Source organism: Pseudophryne corroboree, chromosome 3 (assembly GCF_028390025.1).
Source record: "Pseudophryne corroboree isolate aPseCor3 chromosome 3, aPseCor3.hap2, whole genome shotgun sequence".
Lineage (NCBI taxonomy): Eukaryota > Metazoa > Chordata > Amphibia > Anura > Myobatrachidae > Pseudophryne > Pseudophryne corroboree.
The window spans coordinates 685444034-685457782 of record NC_086446.1 but is presented as its reverse complement, the minus strand read 5'-3'; the positions used below and the strand labels follow the sequence as shown (position 1 = coordinate 685457782).

The 13749-nt window shown below is 45.9% G+C and overlaps 1 long non-coding RNA gene across 1 annotated transcript in view; it reads right to left on the bottom strand.

The window, feature by feature from the left end:
- Positions 1-6496, bottom strand: part of LOC135056604 (uncharacterized) — a 99616-nt gene extending 93120 nt beyond the window's left edge. Inside the window, exon 1 of the long non-coding RNA XR_010244024.1 lies at positions 5941-6496. This is a non-coding gene — a long non-coding RNA (uncharacterized LOC135056604). The remainder of the gene's footprint in view (positions 1-5940) is intronic.
- Between the last annotated feature and the right edge of the window lie 7253 nt (positions 6497-13749).

Below are 13749 nucleotides of genomic sequence, written 5' to 3'. Positions count from 1 at the left end.
GTTTCAGGGTAGAGTGTAAGAATTGGTCGTCTATGATGTTCATGCAAGCAGTTGTTTTTTCTTTTGAAAAGAACTTCTTTATGCATAATTTTCGGATATATTTTTGAAGGTCGATGTAGAGGTCAAATTTATTAATCTTCGACTGGGGAGCGAACTTCAAGCCTTTTTGCAAAATGTCTAGTTGTGCTTTCGTAAGAATTTTCTTGCTCAAATTAAATACGGACGGTAAAAATTTACAGAAAACTTTGCAGCCAAGAAAAAATTCAACCAAGAGAAACCACTGTGAAGAAACGGATGATGAATCTGATTATGAGGAAAACTGTTTTTTAGACATCAATCGGGGAATCAGGAAACCACCAGACACAACAACACCCAGAAACAAGAAAATGAAAGAAGGAAGGAACATAGAAGGAGGGGAAAGAGAGGAGGAGCAAGGAGCAAGAAGAAAGACTTACAAGTAAAGAAACAGTCAGTATTTAATTTGAGCAAGAAAATTCTTATGAAAGCACAACTAGACATTTTGCAAAAAGGCTTGAAGTTCGCTCCCCAGTCGAAGATTAATAAATTTGACCTCTACATCGACCTTCAAAAATATATCCGAAAATTATGCTTAAAGAAGTTCTTTTCAAAAGAAGAAACAACTGCTTGCATGAACATCATAGACGACCAATTCTTACACTCAACCCTGAAACCCACATCAACATTCAACCCGATACATTGTAAAGGCTCCCATATTGAAACATTTAGGAAACTGGTAGAAAAGGAAATTGAAAAAATTCCTGAACGTCAAACAATAAAACAGAACTTATCAAAAACAGAAAGAGACGCTCTAAAAGAACTAAGAGAAGACAACCAGATTGTTATAAAACCAGCAGATAAAGGAGGAGGCGTGGTAATTATGGAACGAGAAGCATATGAAAAAGAAGTAGAAAGATTGCTCTCTGATGCCACCACATATAAAGTCTTAGAACGTGATCCTACCGAACAATATCTACAGGAGCTTGAAAAACATCTGGAAGAAGGTCTCACGACCGGAATTCTGAACAAAAAAGAGTTTGACTTCATCTTGGAAAAACATCCAAAGATACCTACCTTTTATTTCTTACCGAAAACTCATAAGAGCCTCATAAATCCACCAGGATGACCAATAGTATCAGGTATTAAATCAGTCACATCTAATCTGTCAAAATACACAGATTTTTTTCTCCAAACAGTAGTCACTCAACAGAAGAGCCATCTTCAAAATACCACAAGTATACTCCAAAAATTAGAAGCTATTAAATGGGAACAGAGATTCTTTCTTTGAACCACTGACGTCAAGTCCTTATATACATGTATCGCACACGATCTAGGATGTGCTCACAATAGACATTTTCTTTCTACAATGACAAACCTCCCAAATCAACAGGTCAATTTCATAATGGCAAATATTGAATTTGTGCTAACACACAACTACTTCTGGGACAATGATAAATTCTACTTGCAAAAGTGTGGAACTGTCATGGGCACATCACTGGTGGACAGTTATGCCAACCTCTTCCTCGCCAAATGGGAAGATGATAACATCTGGTCGAACAACGAATACCTTGCACACATCAAGTGTTGGTACCGTTATATTGACGACATCTTCTTCAAATGGAGTGGTACAGAGGAAATCCTTGAAGAATTCAAATCCCACATAAACAATAATACCTTGAACCTGGAGTTTACAACAATAACAAGTAAAGAGCAGATCGTCTTCTTAGATTTGGACATTTATATTCAGAACAACATTCTACAATCAAAGACACATATCAAACCCGTTAATGGAAACAACATGTTATCAACAACCAGTAATCACTATCAGAACTGGATCGCAAACATACCACGTGGTCAATTTCAAAGAATAAAAAGAAATTGCACAGATCTGGCCATATTTAAAGCACAAAGTGAAGACATGATGAATAATTTTTTGGAGAAAGGGTATAAGAAAGAAAAACTGGAAGCGGACGTTGCAAAAATTGAACAGATGGACAGAAAAGATCTATTAAGATATAAAGATAAAAACAAAGATATGAATGTTTCTTTACATCTCCCTTTCATCACTCAATTTAACAGCAATTCAAAGGTGATTGAAGAAATGCTGAACAAACATTGGCATATCCTGCATCTAGATGAAACATTACGACATATGTTGCCAGAAAAACCAAAAGTAATTTACCGCAAAGCTAAAAATGTTAAACAATTCTTAGTCTCAACCCATCTAAAGAATGAAACACGAAGCAGTTCTAAAATAGGCAAAGGCTATTATAAGTGTTTAAACTTCAAAGCATGCAAGAACGATAAGGAGAAATCCACCAGACCGATTACTGCCTTCAAATCATTTGCGACAGGAAAAGAATATACCATCTATGACTCCCTCACGTGTGACACAGAAGGGGTTATATATTTAGCCACCTGCACCTGTGGGTACCAATATGTCGGCCAAACTAAAAGGAAAGCAAATATAAGATTTGCTGAGCATATCTATAATGTAAAAAAGGGACTTAAAACACACAGCCTATCAAACCATTTCCTAGAGAAACATCATAAAGATCCGACTGGACTCACGTTTCTACCAATTCAAAAGATAAGAACAAATTGGAGAGGAGGAGACATAACTATTGATCTAAGAAAACAAGAAAGTAAATGGATATTCGAATTAAAAACCTTACAACCATCTGGCCACAATATTGATATCGACCTTAATGTTTTTTTTTATAAACACACGTTCCTTACACTAAGTGGCACCTGTTTTAAACATACTTAACTTTCAAATCTTCAAATTTTAATTAAGAAAAATGGAGCACTTCGATTTCCTTTTTTTACCATGTGATTCCCGCAATTTTCGTTGTCACTTCCGGACCGGAAGTCCCGGAAGTTCCGTTTTTTTCCAAATGGGAACAATAAACTTTTAGTATAAATAAACGACTTTTTAATTAACTAACCACCTTGAAAAAGTGCTTTGAACAGCACGAAATGCGTTGGTGGACAGTGGTATCAGACTCACATAGCCGGCCACGGACAGCCCTCACAGCAATACCAACGGCTGAGGAATCCCCGTGGGTAAGTTAGGGACAGTTAGATTCCGGACTTTTACATCTATATCTGGATACCACAAACCTAACCATTTCTCAAAAGAGCTGTAAACAGAAGTTTTTAAGAATTAACCATCACTCTTTTTTACAGGTGCCACACTCACTTTCTACACGTATAATTTAGCGCTCGTTTTTAACTTATAAACTACAAAGGGGCAAACTACACGCGGGCAAACTACTGGGGCTAAACTACTGGGTGCATTACCACTGGGAGGCTAAACTACATGGGGTAAACTACATGAGGGCTAAACTACTGGGGGCATTACCACTGGGAGGCTAAACAAAAGGGAGGGGGGGGGGGGTAAACTACTGGGGTCATAACTGCAGGGGCATTACCACTGGGGGCATAACTACTGAGGCTAAACTACATGGGGCTAAATGACTGGGGGCATTACTATAGGCAACATTACTACTGGGGGCAATACTACACAAGGGGAATTACCATTAAGGGCATTACTACTGGGGGCCTTACTAATGAGGGCATTGTAAAGGGGGCATTTCATAAGGGGCATCACTCCTGGGGACATAAGGGGCACTACTATTGCGGGCATTGCATAAGGGGCACCACTACTATGGGGTCTATATAAGGGACACTACCACTGTGGGCACTACCTTTACAGTGGACATTGCATAAGGAGCACTACTACTGTGGACATTGTATAAGGGGCGCTACTGCGATGGGCATTATGTGTATTACGGGGTGCTAGTAGTGCTACTACTGTGTGCATTATTACTATTCTGTGAACATGCCCCTTTCTTTTTGAGACCACGCCCTTTTTTTGAGGCGCGCGCAATACCTTTATTACATGGGCGCCGTGGGGAGGGGGGTGAGTTCCACCACCTCTCTAGGAGCACTTTAAGCACTGGGTGCAGGGTCCCCCTGCACCACACTCCCTGCACCCAGAGTATACTTGCCTTGTGCCAGCCTTCCTCGGTGATGGTACTGCAGAGGAGGAGGCACCCGCTTGTAGACACTAAGTAAGATGTGCAGCTGAGGGCAGAGGGCACTGCTCAGAAGAGGGGGTCTGCTGCACCCAGGCTCCATCAGACATTAGTCCCCTGGTCGATGGACATAAGGCGACAACCAACTAGCATCCACCTCTTATTTTACAGGATGTGCTACAAAAATGACAGACGCTGATTGGTATCTCTCTTCACTCTATAATCTCCCCCAAACTGTTTGGTGAGTGTGAGAAGCACCAGTGCACATGCAGTACATTGCCACTAGAGGTCACTTTTTTCTCACTCACCATTTGATATCGCATGTTACTGTACTTCAGCAATCATAGGCATTTCAAAGGTTTTCCTGGCCCCTTCATTTTAATATGCTTTTATTGGATTAGTCCTCACTTATAACATATATGAGTATTGGCATGGAAATACAACGAACCTGGTGCAAATGTGATTCTTTACCCATATGTAGCAGGGGCAAACGCACGATTTATTCAGGGGGGTTTCCGTGGGTATAGCAAATCCAGTGTAGGCACTTGTTGGTCTTATTTAAAAGAAACACCTCTGGAGTCAGCAAATTGCAGCAACGTTTCGGGATTTATTTCCCTTCGTCAGGCTGCTGTCTCTGTCTCAAGAATTAAACATGTGGCTCATCAGGGGGGGTTTCCAGGTACTCGGCCCCCCCCCCCCCCCCCCGCCCTGCGTGCGCTACTGCGCAGAGTTGTATACATCCTTGTGTGTGGGCACCATCTCTGTATGCTTGGTTTGCTGTTCATCACCATCATCATAGCCCGTAATTCTGGCCATGTGCCCTCTCCTAGCATGGTCTGTGTGAGAACATCACGTTGTGTCCCTTCACTTTCAAATGAAGAGACCAACTTGGCACCCCACGTACACTTGGTTCTGGAACATGCTGATTGTGAAAAAATATGCATTATATATGCAATGCAAACATGACTTGTGCTGCACCGTGTATACATGTATTATAAGCCACTAGTAGTGTCAAGTATGTGTCATGTGGTACCTGTATTCCCCGTATGCTGTAATCTGGCTCGGCCTCCTAAACATGCTTCCTTCTGGACTTCCTTGGTGTTTAGGCAGAGAGATGAGGACCCCCAGAGACCCCCAACAAGTCACTACACATTTGTACAGTGACATAAGTGTCATTTGATGGAGTAAATGTCATTGCTATTACAGTAAGAAAATTAGTTTTGAAAGATTGAAATGAAGCAAGGCGTATGCAATCGAGTAACAGTCCGGAGGTATACAGTACAATTCAATGAGATTCACAAACAATACTGTACCTTCATTAATCACGGTGATGATTTACCATTCAATTTTGAATCAACAGAAAACACACTTTGTAAGTATGGTATACGTGCATCAGCATAAACGTACTCTTAACTAAACTGTACAAGACGCTAATGTCTCGAATGTCCACAAGGTGGCAGGCAATAGACCTTTACCTAAAGGTTCACTGTAATGCAGTCCTCCATGTTAATTATAAACTGCCTGGGACACAGCAGTGATGCAGATTTTACTAATGCTTGGTTGTTGGATATAACTTTCTAACTGCTACAGTTCCTCACACTAGAATTGCACTGCGACTGACACGGGCTGGCGGGCACACTGCTGTCTAGTCTATGTATGCCTTTACTGAGGCTGGGCTGAACCCCACTAAATGTTTGTACCTCACTGCTCCTGCTGATGCTGCACATGAGTCACAGGGCTTTTTTACAAAGTCTCTGGCACAATGTATGCTGCCTATGCGTCTCTCCTGAATCCCTTTGCTTTATTAGAAAGTCTCTTGCACACTAGACTAACTTTCATGCAGGCTAGCAGGGGTACAGAAGGTGTGGGGCACTTTAAGTACCTGTCTTTGTCGACACTGGTCCTGTCCTTGCTATCACTCCCCACTTCCTAGCTGGTGAGCTGGTTGGTGCTGACTACATAACGATCACTGGCTGCTACTGACTGGATAACTGTCACTGGCTGGTGCTGGGATGATAACTGTCACTAGCTGGTGCTGACTGGATAACTGTCACTGGCTGGTACTGTCTGGATAACTGTCACAGACTGGTGCTGGCAGGATACTGGTCACTGGCTGCTGTTGGCTGAATAACTGTCACTGGCTGGATAAGTGTCACTGGCTGCTGTTGGCTGGATAACTGTCACTGGCTGGCAGGATAACGGTCACTGGTTGGTGCTGGCAGGATAACTGTCACTGGCTGGTGCTGGCAGGATAACAGTCACTGGCTGGTGCTGGCTATATAACTGTCATTGGCTGGTGCTGGCTGGATAACTGTCACTGTCTGTGGTTGGCAAGATAATTTTTACTGGTTGGCGATGGCTGTTGTTCTCTGTATTGTTGGCTGTCTGTCACTACTGACAGGCAGGGTAGCTAACAGACTGGCTGGTTGAGGCTTAAGGGTGCTGGACGCTAAATATTGGGAAGAATCAGTTTCTCACACTTTCTGCCTCACAGTCCCCAGCTGGCCTCTCCACACTGCTTACCCCGTGATCAGGCAGGCAGCTCACTTACTGACAGTCTAGCTGGGTCCCTTGCAGCGCAGCCCCCTTTCTCACAGCCCTGCAGACTTTCTCCCTGTGGGGATCGGGGAACAGCTTCCCTTCAGTGCACGCCAGCATGCAGCTCAGTCCCCTCAGCCTAGTGATGTGGGAAGAGGGGGGGTTGCTGTGCCGCGTCGAGTGTGATATCCGCCACTGACAGCTCCCCTGCCTTGTGAGTACATGTGAAGTGCAAAATGTGGGGCAGAATATTTGCATTTACAGAAAGAAAACACTATAGTACAATTTGAGGGTACAAAGGAAAACTGCCATTTGTATTAAACTTAATGCAAAATTTAGCTCAAACATAACAAAGTTTCTTAAATAGGCAAAAATACATAATAAGGTGTTATTATCACATGCCTTTAGAAAAACATTGCACTGCCTCTGCCTCTGATTTCAAATCACCAAAACAAGTTTCTTCTTTAATGACCAGACAAGTTTTCCTGTTTGGTATTTGTCTGCTACAATGACAGAACTTGTAGGTGGTGGGTGGGCCAAAGGGGGTAATTCCAAGTTGATCGCAGCAGGATTTGTGTTAGCAGTTGGGCAAAACCATGTGCACTGCAGGGGAGGCAGATATAACATGTGCAGAAAGAGTTAGATTTGGGTGGGTTATTTTGTTTCTGTGCAGGGTAAATACTGGCTGCTTTATTTTAACACTGCAAATTAGATTGCAGATTGAACACACCCCACCCAAATATAACTCTCTCTGCACATGTTAAATCTGCCTCCCCTACAGTGCACATGGTTTTGCCCAACTGCTAACAAAATTCCTGCTGCAATCAACTTGGAATTACCCCCCAAGTGCAAAAATATACTATGGGCGCCTCTCTTCTGGCCTACACACCAGGTTCATAATATGCCAGATGGCAGAGGGTGACAGGAAGAGGCAGTGGGTGACACCAGGATGAGGCAGTGAGTGACAGGAAGAGGGTGATAAGCAGTGCTTTACAGGAAGAGGGTGATAGGGAGAAGCAGTGGGTGATGCCAGGGACAGGTAGTGAATGACGGGGTTAGACAGTGGGTGACCCTAGAGAGAGTCAGTAGGTAACACTGAAAGAGGGAAAGGCAGTGGGTGACAGGGAGATGATTACTTGGAAAGGAAGTGGGTGATGCCAGGGAGAGGCAGTGGGTAACAAAAGGGAGAAGCAGTGGGTGACAGAAAGGGTGATGGGGAGAGGCAGTGGGTGACAGGGATAGGATACCAGGCAGTGGGTGATGCTAGGGAGGGGCAGTGGGTGACAGGGAGAGGATGCTAGGAAGTGGCTGACAGAGAGTGTGTGACAGGGAGTTGGTGATAGAGTGAGGCAGCCAGCCACAGTTTCAGACTAATCAGATTAAAAGATATTGGGCCGGTGCACCAACTGCTGGCTCTAAGATTTATGCAGAATTTGAATGCTAGGACTGTTACTATAGACCAGGGGTAGCAAACCCAGTCCTTGAGAGCTACTAACAGTTCGCATTTTCCAGACCATCTAGTTGGTGCACACATGGCCAGATTATAAAAGGTGACAGGGGTGGTTGTCCTGGGGCCCTCACACAAAGGCAGACTCTTTGGGGGGCACCAAGGTACATGCACCCCCCTGTGGTTTAGGAGCATTTTTTAATTATGCAGCAACACACTGGCCTGCCCATTCACCACCTGCATGAGGCTGGCTATCAGCAGAATACCTTCAAAGGTGCTGTCCCGCCACCACCGCACCCAGCCCCAGACTTGACCGTATCCAGCTCCGTGAAGGTGTCTCTGTGAAGTCTCACTACTCATCGTGGGTGCACCTCCACTCTCCAGGCAATCGCCAGTGCACACCCGCACTTCCATCCTCACGGCGATCGTGGGTGCACCCCCGCACCGCCCGATGGTCGCGGGTGTACTCCAGCAACTTCCCCCTGGCAATTGCGGGTACAAGCCCCCCGCTCTAAGTGAAGCGGGGAAGGGGGGGGGGGGTAAAACTTACCCCTGCTGCAGTACCCATGCTATCTCTCCAGATTTTTTATATATACTGTATGTATGTATTAACTTTGATAGTTTTATTGATGGGGTCCCCACATGTGCGTTGCCCAGGGGCCCCCACAGACCTCAATCTGGCCCTGGGTGCACAGCTGAGGTCATTACTGACATTTTCAAACATGTGGTGCATTCATTCTTAATGACACAGGGGGACATTTACTAAGCAGTGATAAGAGCGGAGAAGTGCCCATGGCAACCAATCAGCACTGAAGTACCATCTGTAATTTGCATACTATAAAATTATACAAAGCTATTGATTGGTTGATGGGTAACTTCTCCACTGGCTCACTTCTCCGCTCTTATCACTCTTATTCATCACAGTCTACAGATCTACAGACAGCCTGGAAAACATGAACTATTAACTCATACTTGCCTACCTGACCCTCTCCATGAGGGAGAAAATGCTCTGTTCCTGGACTTTCCTGGTAATGTATGATTGCCATCACCTGTGGTGAGCTAGTTAATTGATAAGAAAGGTGTTTCACCACAGGTGATGGCAATCATACATTACCAGGAAAGTCCAGGAACAGAGCATTTTCTCCCTCATGGAGAGGGTCAGGTATGTATTAACTATTTAATTATCTGGCAGATTATCTGCCAGATCTGACTGGTTGCAATAAAAATCTGGAAATGAATGACAACAAATGACAATCAACATACCTCCCAACATGACCCTCTCCAGGAGGGACAGAATGCATTGCTTCTGGACTTTTCTCTCAATTTATGATTGCCACCACCTGTGGTGAAACACCTTTCTTATCCATTAACCTGTTCAACACAGGTGCCGGCAATCATAAATTAAGAGGGAAGTCCAGAAGCAGAGCATTCTGTCCCTCCTGGAGAGGGTCATGTTGGGAGGTATGCAATCAATCATTTACTCCCAAACGAAAAATGGACAAAGACTATTGTTCATGCAAATTGGTTAATGCCATGATTTAACCAATTTGTCTGAAGTACAGGTTTTGTCCATTTTCCAGTGTTTGGGAGCAAATGACTGATTGTCATTTGTTCTCATTCATTTCCAGATTTTCATTGCAACCAGCCAGATCTGGTAGATCAGAGGTCCTCAAACTCGGTCCTCGGGGGCCCACACAGTGCATGTTTTGCAGGTCTCCTCACAGAATCGCAAGTGAAATAATTAGCTCCACCTGTGGACCTTTTAAAATGTGTCAGTGAGTAATTAATACACCTGTGCACCTGCTGGGTTACCTGCAAAACATGCACTGTGTGGGCCCCCGAGGACCACGTTTGAGGACCTTTGTGGTAGATAATCTGCCAGATAATTGTATAGTGTATGCCCAGCTTTAGTAGCTAAAGGACCGGGTTGGCTACTCTTGCTATAGACCAACAAGGATATAGTGATACGATACTCATTACATTTGGTATGGTGGACGCCAAACCAGTCAGCACACCTACTGACAAATGTACATAAATAACAAAAGCGAGTAAGTGTGTTTATATGCTGCACTTCTGTTCTGCTGGATTTCCAGATTTTTGTTTGCAGACCCACAGGGCTGTGTACAGCAGGTGAACATGATATAACAAGAACCCAGAACCAGCATTTAGAGAGAATAGCAGAAGTGCTGACAAACAGGTTTAAGTGGAATCCATGCTTCAGTACAGGTGGTTAAATCAAAATCACTGATGTACTAGTTATTTGTGCTTACCTATGGCTATCCTTAAAACCTGGACTGTTAGGGTGCCTTGAGGACCATGGTTGGGAACCCCTGACCTGTGGGAAGTAACAATAGTCACTGTAATTAATCCACGTACTGTAGACTGCTAATGCACTATATTAATCTCCTATATATTAGCCCAGATCTGTGACTTTGTGACTCATTTGCTAACGCTGGGTGGAGTCACAATGCTGGGCGGAGTCAGAGTCACAGGTGTGGGCTAATATATAGAAGGTAAAGCAGACACGTGGCTGATCTAGGCGTGTCTCCTGGCCCTTTCAGTGTGTCATTTGCTGAGAGGTGCGCTGTATGACCCCAGTCGTGTGATTGGCGGAGTGTCTGAGAAGGGGTTGTGATCCCTCAGAGCTGTTAGCCAATCACCGGTCAGCGTGGTGGCTGTCAACTGGCCACTGTGTGATTGGATGAAGGAGGACGGGTAACGGCCCGCAGCAGCAGAAGACTCGGCCGGTAAGTCTGAGGCGGCGGCAGCAGAGGACGGATCCGCCCGGCGAGGATGAGAGCGGGGAGCCGGCGCCGAAGGAGGGAGACACGGAGACAAGCAAGTGACCCGCAGTACACAGCGGCTGCATCACCTCCTCCCCGGCCCACTCTCTGTGTATATACCTGCTCTATGTACTCCCTCCATACACACATACATACCTGCTGAACACACATCTACACCCCCCCACACACAATCACACATATATACCTGCTGTACACACATCTACACCCCCACACACACAATCACACATATATACCTGCTGTACACACATCTACACCCCCACACACATACCTGCCTACCCTATGTACCCCCTCCATACACACATATATCTGCTGTACACTCATACCTACCTATGCCTGCCTTATATACCCCCCACTCATATACGCCTGCCCTATGTACCCGCATACACATACCTACCTGCCCTATGCACCCACATACACATACCTACCTGCCCTATGCTCTCCCTACACACACACACACACACACACACACACACATATACCGACTGTGTAGGACTGGACGCCCCCTGTACATACCCCAGGTGAAGGCAGCTCTGTGGTCCCTGTGCCCTGGCTGCTGGATGCCGCTCTCCCCTCTGACTCCTCTCCCAGCCCAGACGGCCTCTGCTCCGTTCGTTTCCCCCTCCACCCCGGCTGCATCCTCAGACTCTAGGCTGGGCGGTGGTGTAGGCCTCATGCCGGTACCCGGCCTGACCCAGTGACAGCTCCGGCGCCACCTGCCTGCGAGGCTGAGGAGAAGCTCCGGCCAGCGGGATGGAGAGAGGCGAGCTGGCCAGGGAAGGTGAGGGACCCTCGGTGGGAAGTCTCCCCCGATACCCCAACCCCATTATACATACCCCATCCCTATTATATACACCCACCCACAGTGTACCCATCCCCATTATATATACTCGCGTGTACCCATCCCCATTATATATACCCCCCAACGTGTACCCATCCCCATTATATATACCCCCCAACGTGTACCCATCCCCATTATATATACTCCCCCACAGTGTACCCATCCCCATTATATATACTCCCCCACAGTGTACTCATCCCCATTATATATATCCCCCACTGTGTACCCCACCCCATTATATATACCCCATTATACTCCCACACCCGCCCTTCCCCCACCCGTGGCACCCCCGCATCCGGCCCTTCCCCCACCAGCAGCGCCCCCAGACCCCCTCCCCCATCCACGGCGCCCCTACACCTGCCCCTCCCCCACCTGCGGCGTCTCCGGAACCCCTACCCCACCCGCGAACCCCCCACCTTCCCCACCCGTAGCGCCTCCGGAACCCCTCCCCCATCTGCGACTGCTGCACCTGCCCCCTCCCCCAACCGCAACATATCCTAACCCCTCCCCCATCTGCAGACACGCCCCATCCCCATCGCAAGGCGCTACGCCTCCTTCACCATCGGACGCCCTTTCGTCGTGCAATTGTAATACTCCATATAATACAAATATTGAACGCCGGAAAGGCAATCAGGGGTTAAGGAGGTGCGACGGTGTGCAGAACGCCCGTAGGGCGCGATGAATCACCTAGTATAAGTAAAAGTGTGGGAGCTTGTTCATAATTGGAGGTCAAAGAACATCAATTGTAGAATGTGAACAGTAACAGCAGTGGGAACAGTGTCCGTACATGTTAGACTTGGTTAGCTTTGTGTGTAATTCATCACTGATGAACGATAAGACAGAGGTGATTATTGTTGGTCATCATCCTTTCTCTCATCCTTGAGCTCACAGGCTTAAGGTGTGTACACACGGTGATATATTTTCTTGCGATTTTGACTATATAGTTAGGCTGACCAAATTATCCCTTTAACCTGGGACACAGGTTCTGTGGCTACTTAAAACCAGGTGACATGCAGGCTTGTAGTCAGACAGCCACAGAACCTGTGTAACTCATGAGTGTCCCAGGTTAAAGGGATAATATGGTCAGCCTAATATAGTCAAAATCGCAAGGAAAGTTAGTGCAGATCAGAAGGTGAAAGTCCCCTTGCGATCCCGATGGCGGTCCCGCGAGGTCGGTATTGCAAGCCTAGATAAACTGTATGAATTGACTGGTTCAGAACAAAGGGGTCTGTGTACTAAGCCTTGGAGAGAGTGGATGGAGATAAAGTTCCAGCCAATTAACTGCCACTTTAAAGGCTATGTTTGAAAAATGACAGTTGAGAGCAGATTGACCGGAACTTTATCACCACCCACTTTATCTCTCTCCAAAATTTAGTACATAGACCCCTAAGTCTACTAATCATCACATTGTGGGGAAGGTTTATCAAAATTTCTAAAGAGGACAAGTGGAGTTGTTTCCTGTAGCAACCTGAAATTAACTATCACAGTTTGTGCATACCTCCCAACATGACCCTCTCCAGGAGGGACAGAATGCTCTGCTCCTGGACTTCCCTCTTAATTGATGATTGCCCTCATCTGTGGTGAAACACTTTTCTTATACAGTAACCTGTTCAACATAGGTGCCGGCAATCATAAATTAAGAGAAAGTCCAGGAGCAGAGCATTCTGTCCCTCATGGAGAGGGTCATGTTGGGAGGTATGGTTTGTGCTAAATAAATAATAGCTGGAATTTGATTGGTGAGATGATAGGATCGATGAAGGGCTATTCGGGCCCTGTGCAGAGGCGTTTTGGACAACCCAATCAGTGGTGCACAATCATTGAGTTTTGCCTATGTAGGTGTGGCCGGGAAGTTCCAATGGCGAACCACAAGATGTCTGCTATCGGTCCACAGTCACCTGATTACATTTTCCAACAGCCTATAATCTAGGTCTGTACATCCATGGGGAGGAAGGGGCAGGAACCACTGGCCACCATTATAATGCACCACTGCCCAGATTGTACCAGCCTATGCCCCGCAGCTCCCCTGCTTCCCATACAGTGATGTGAGATAAGGGAGGCCGAGTA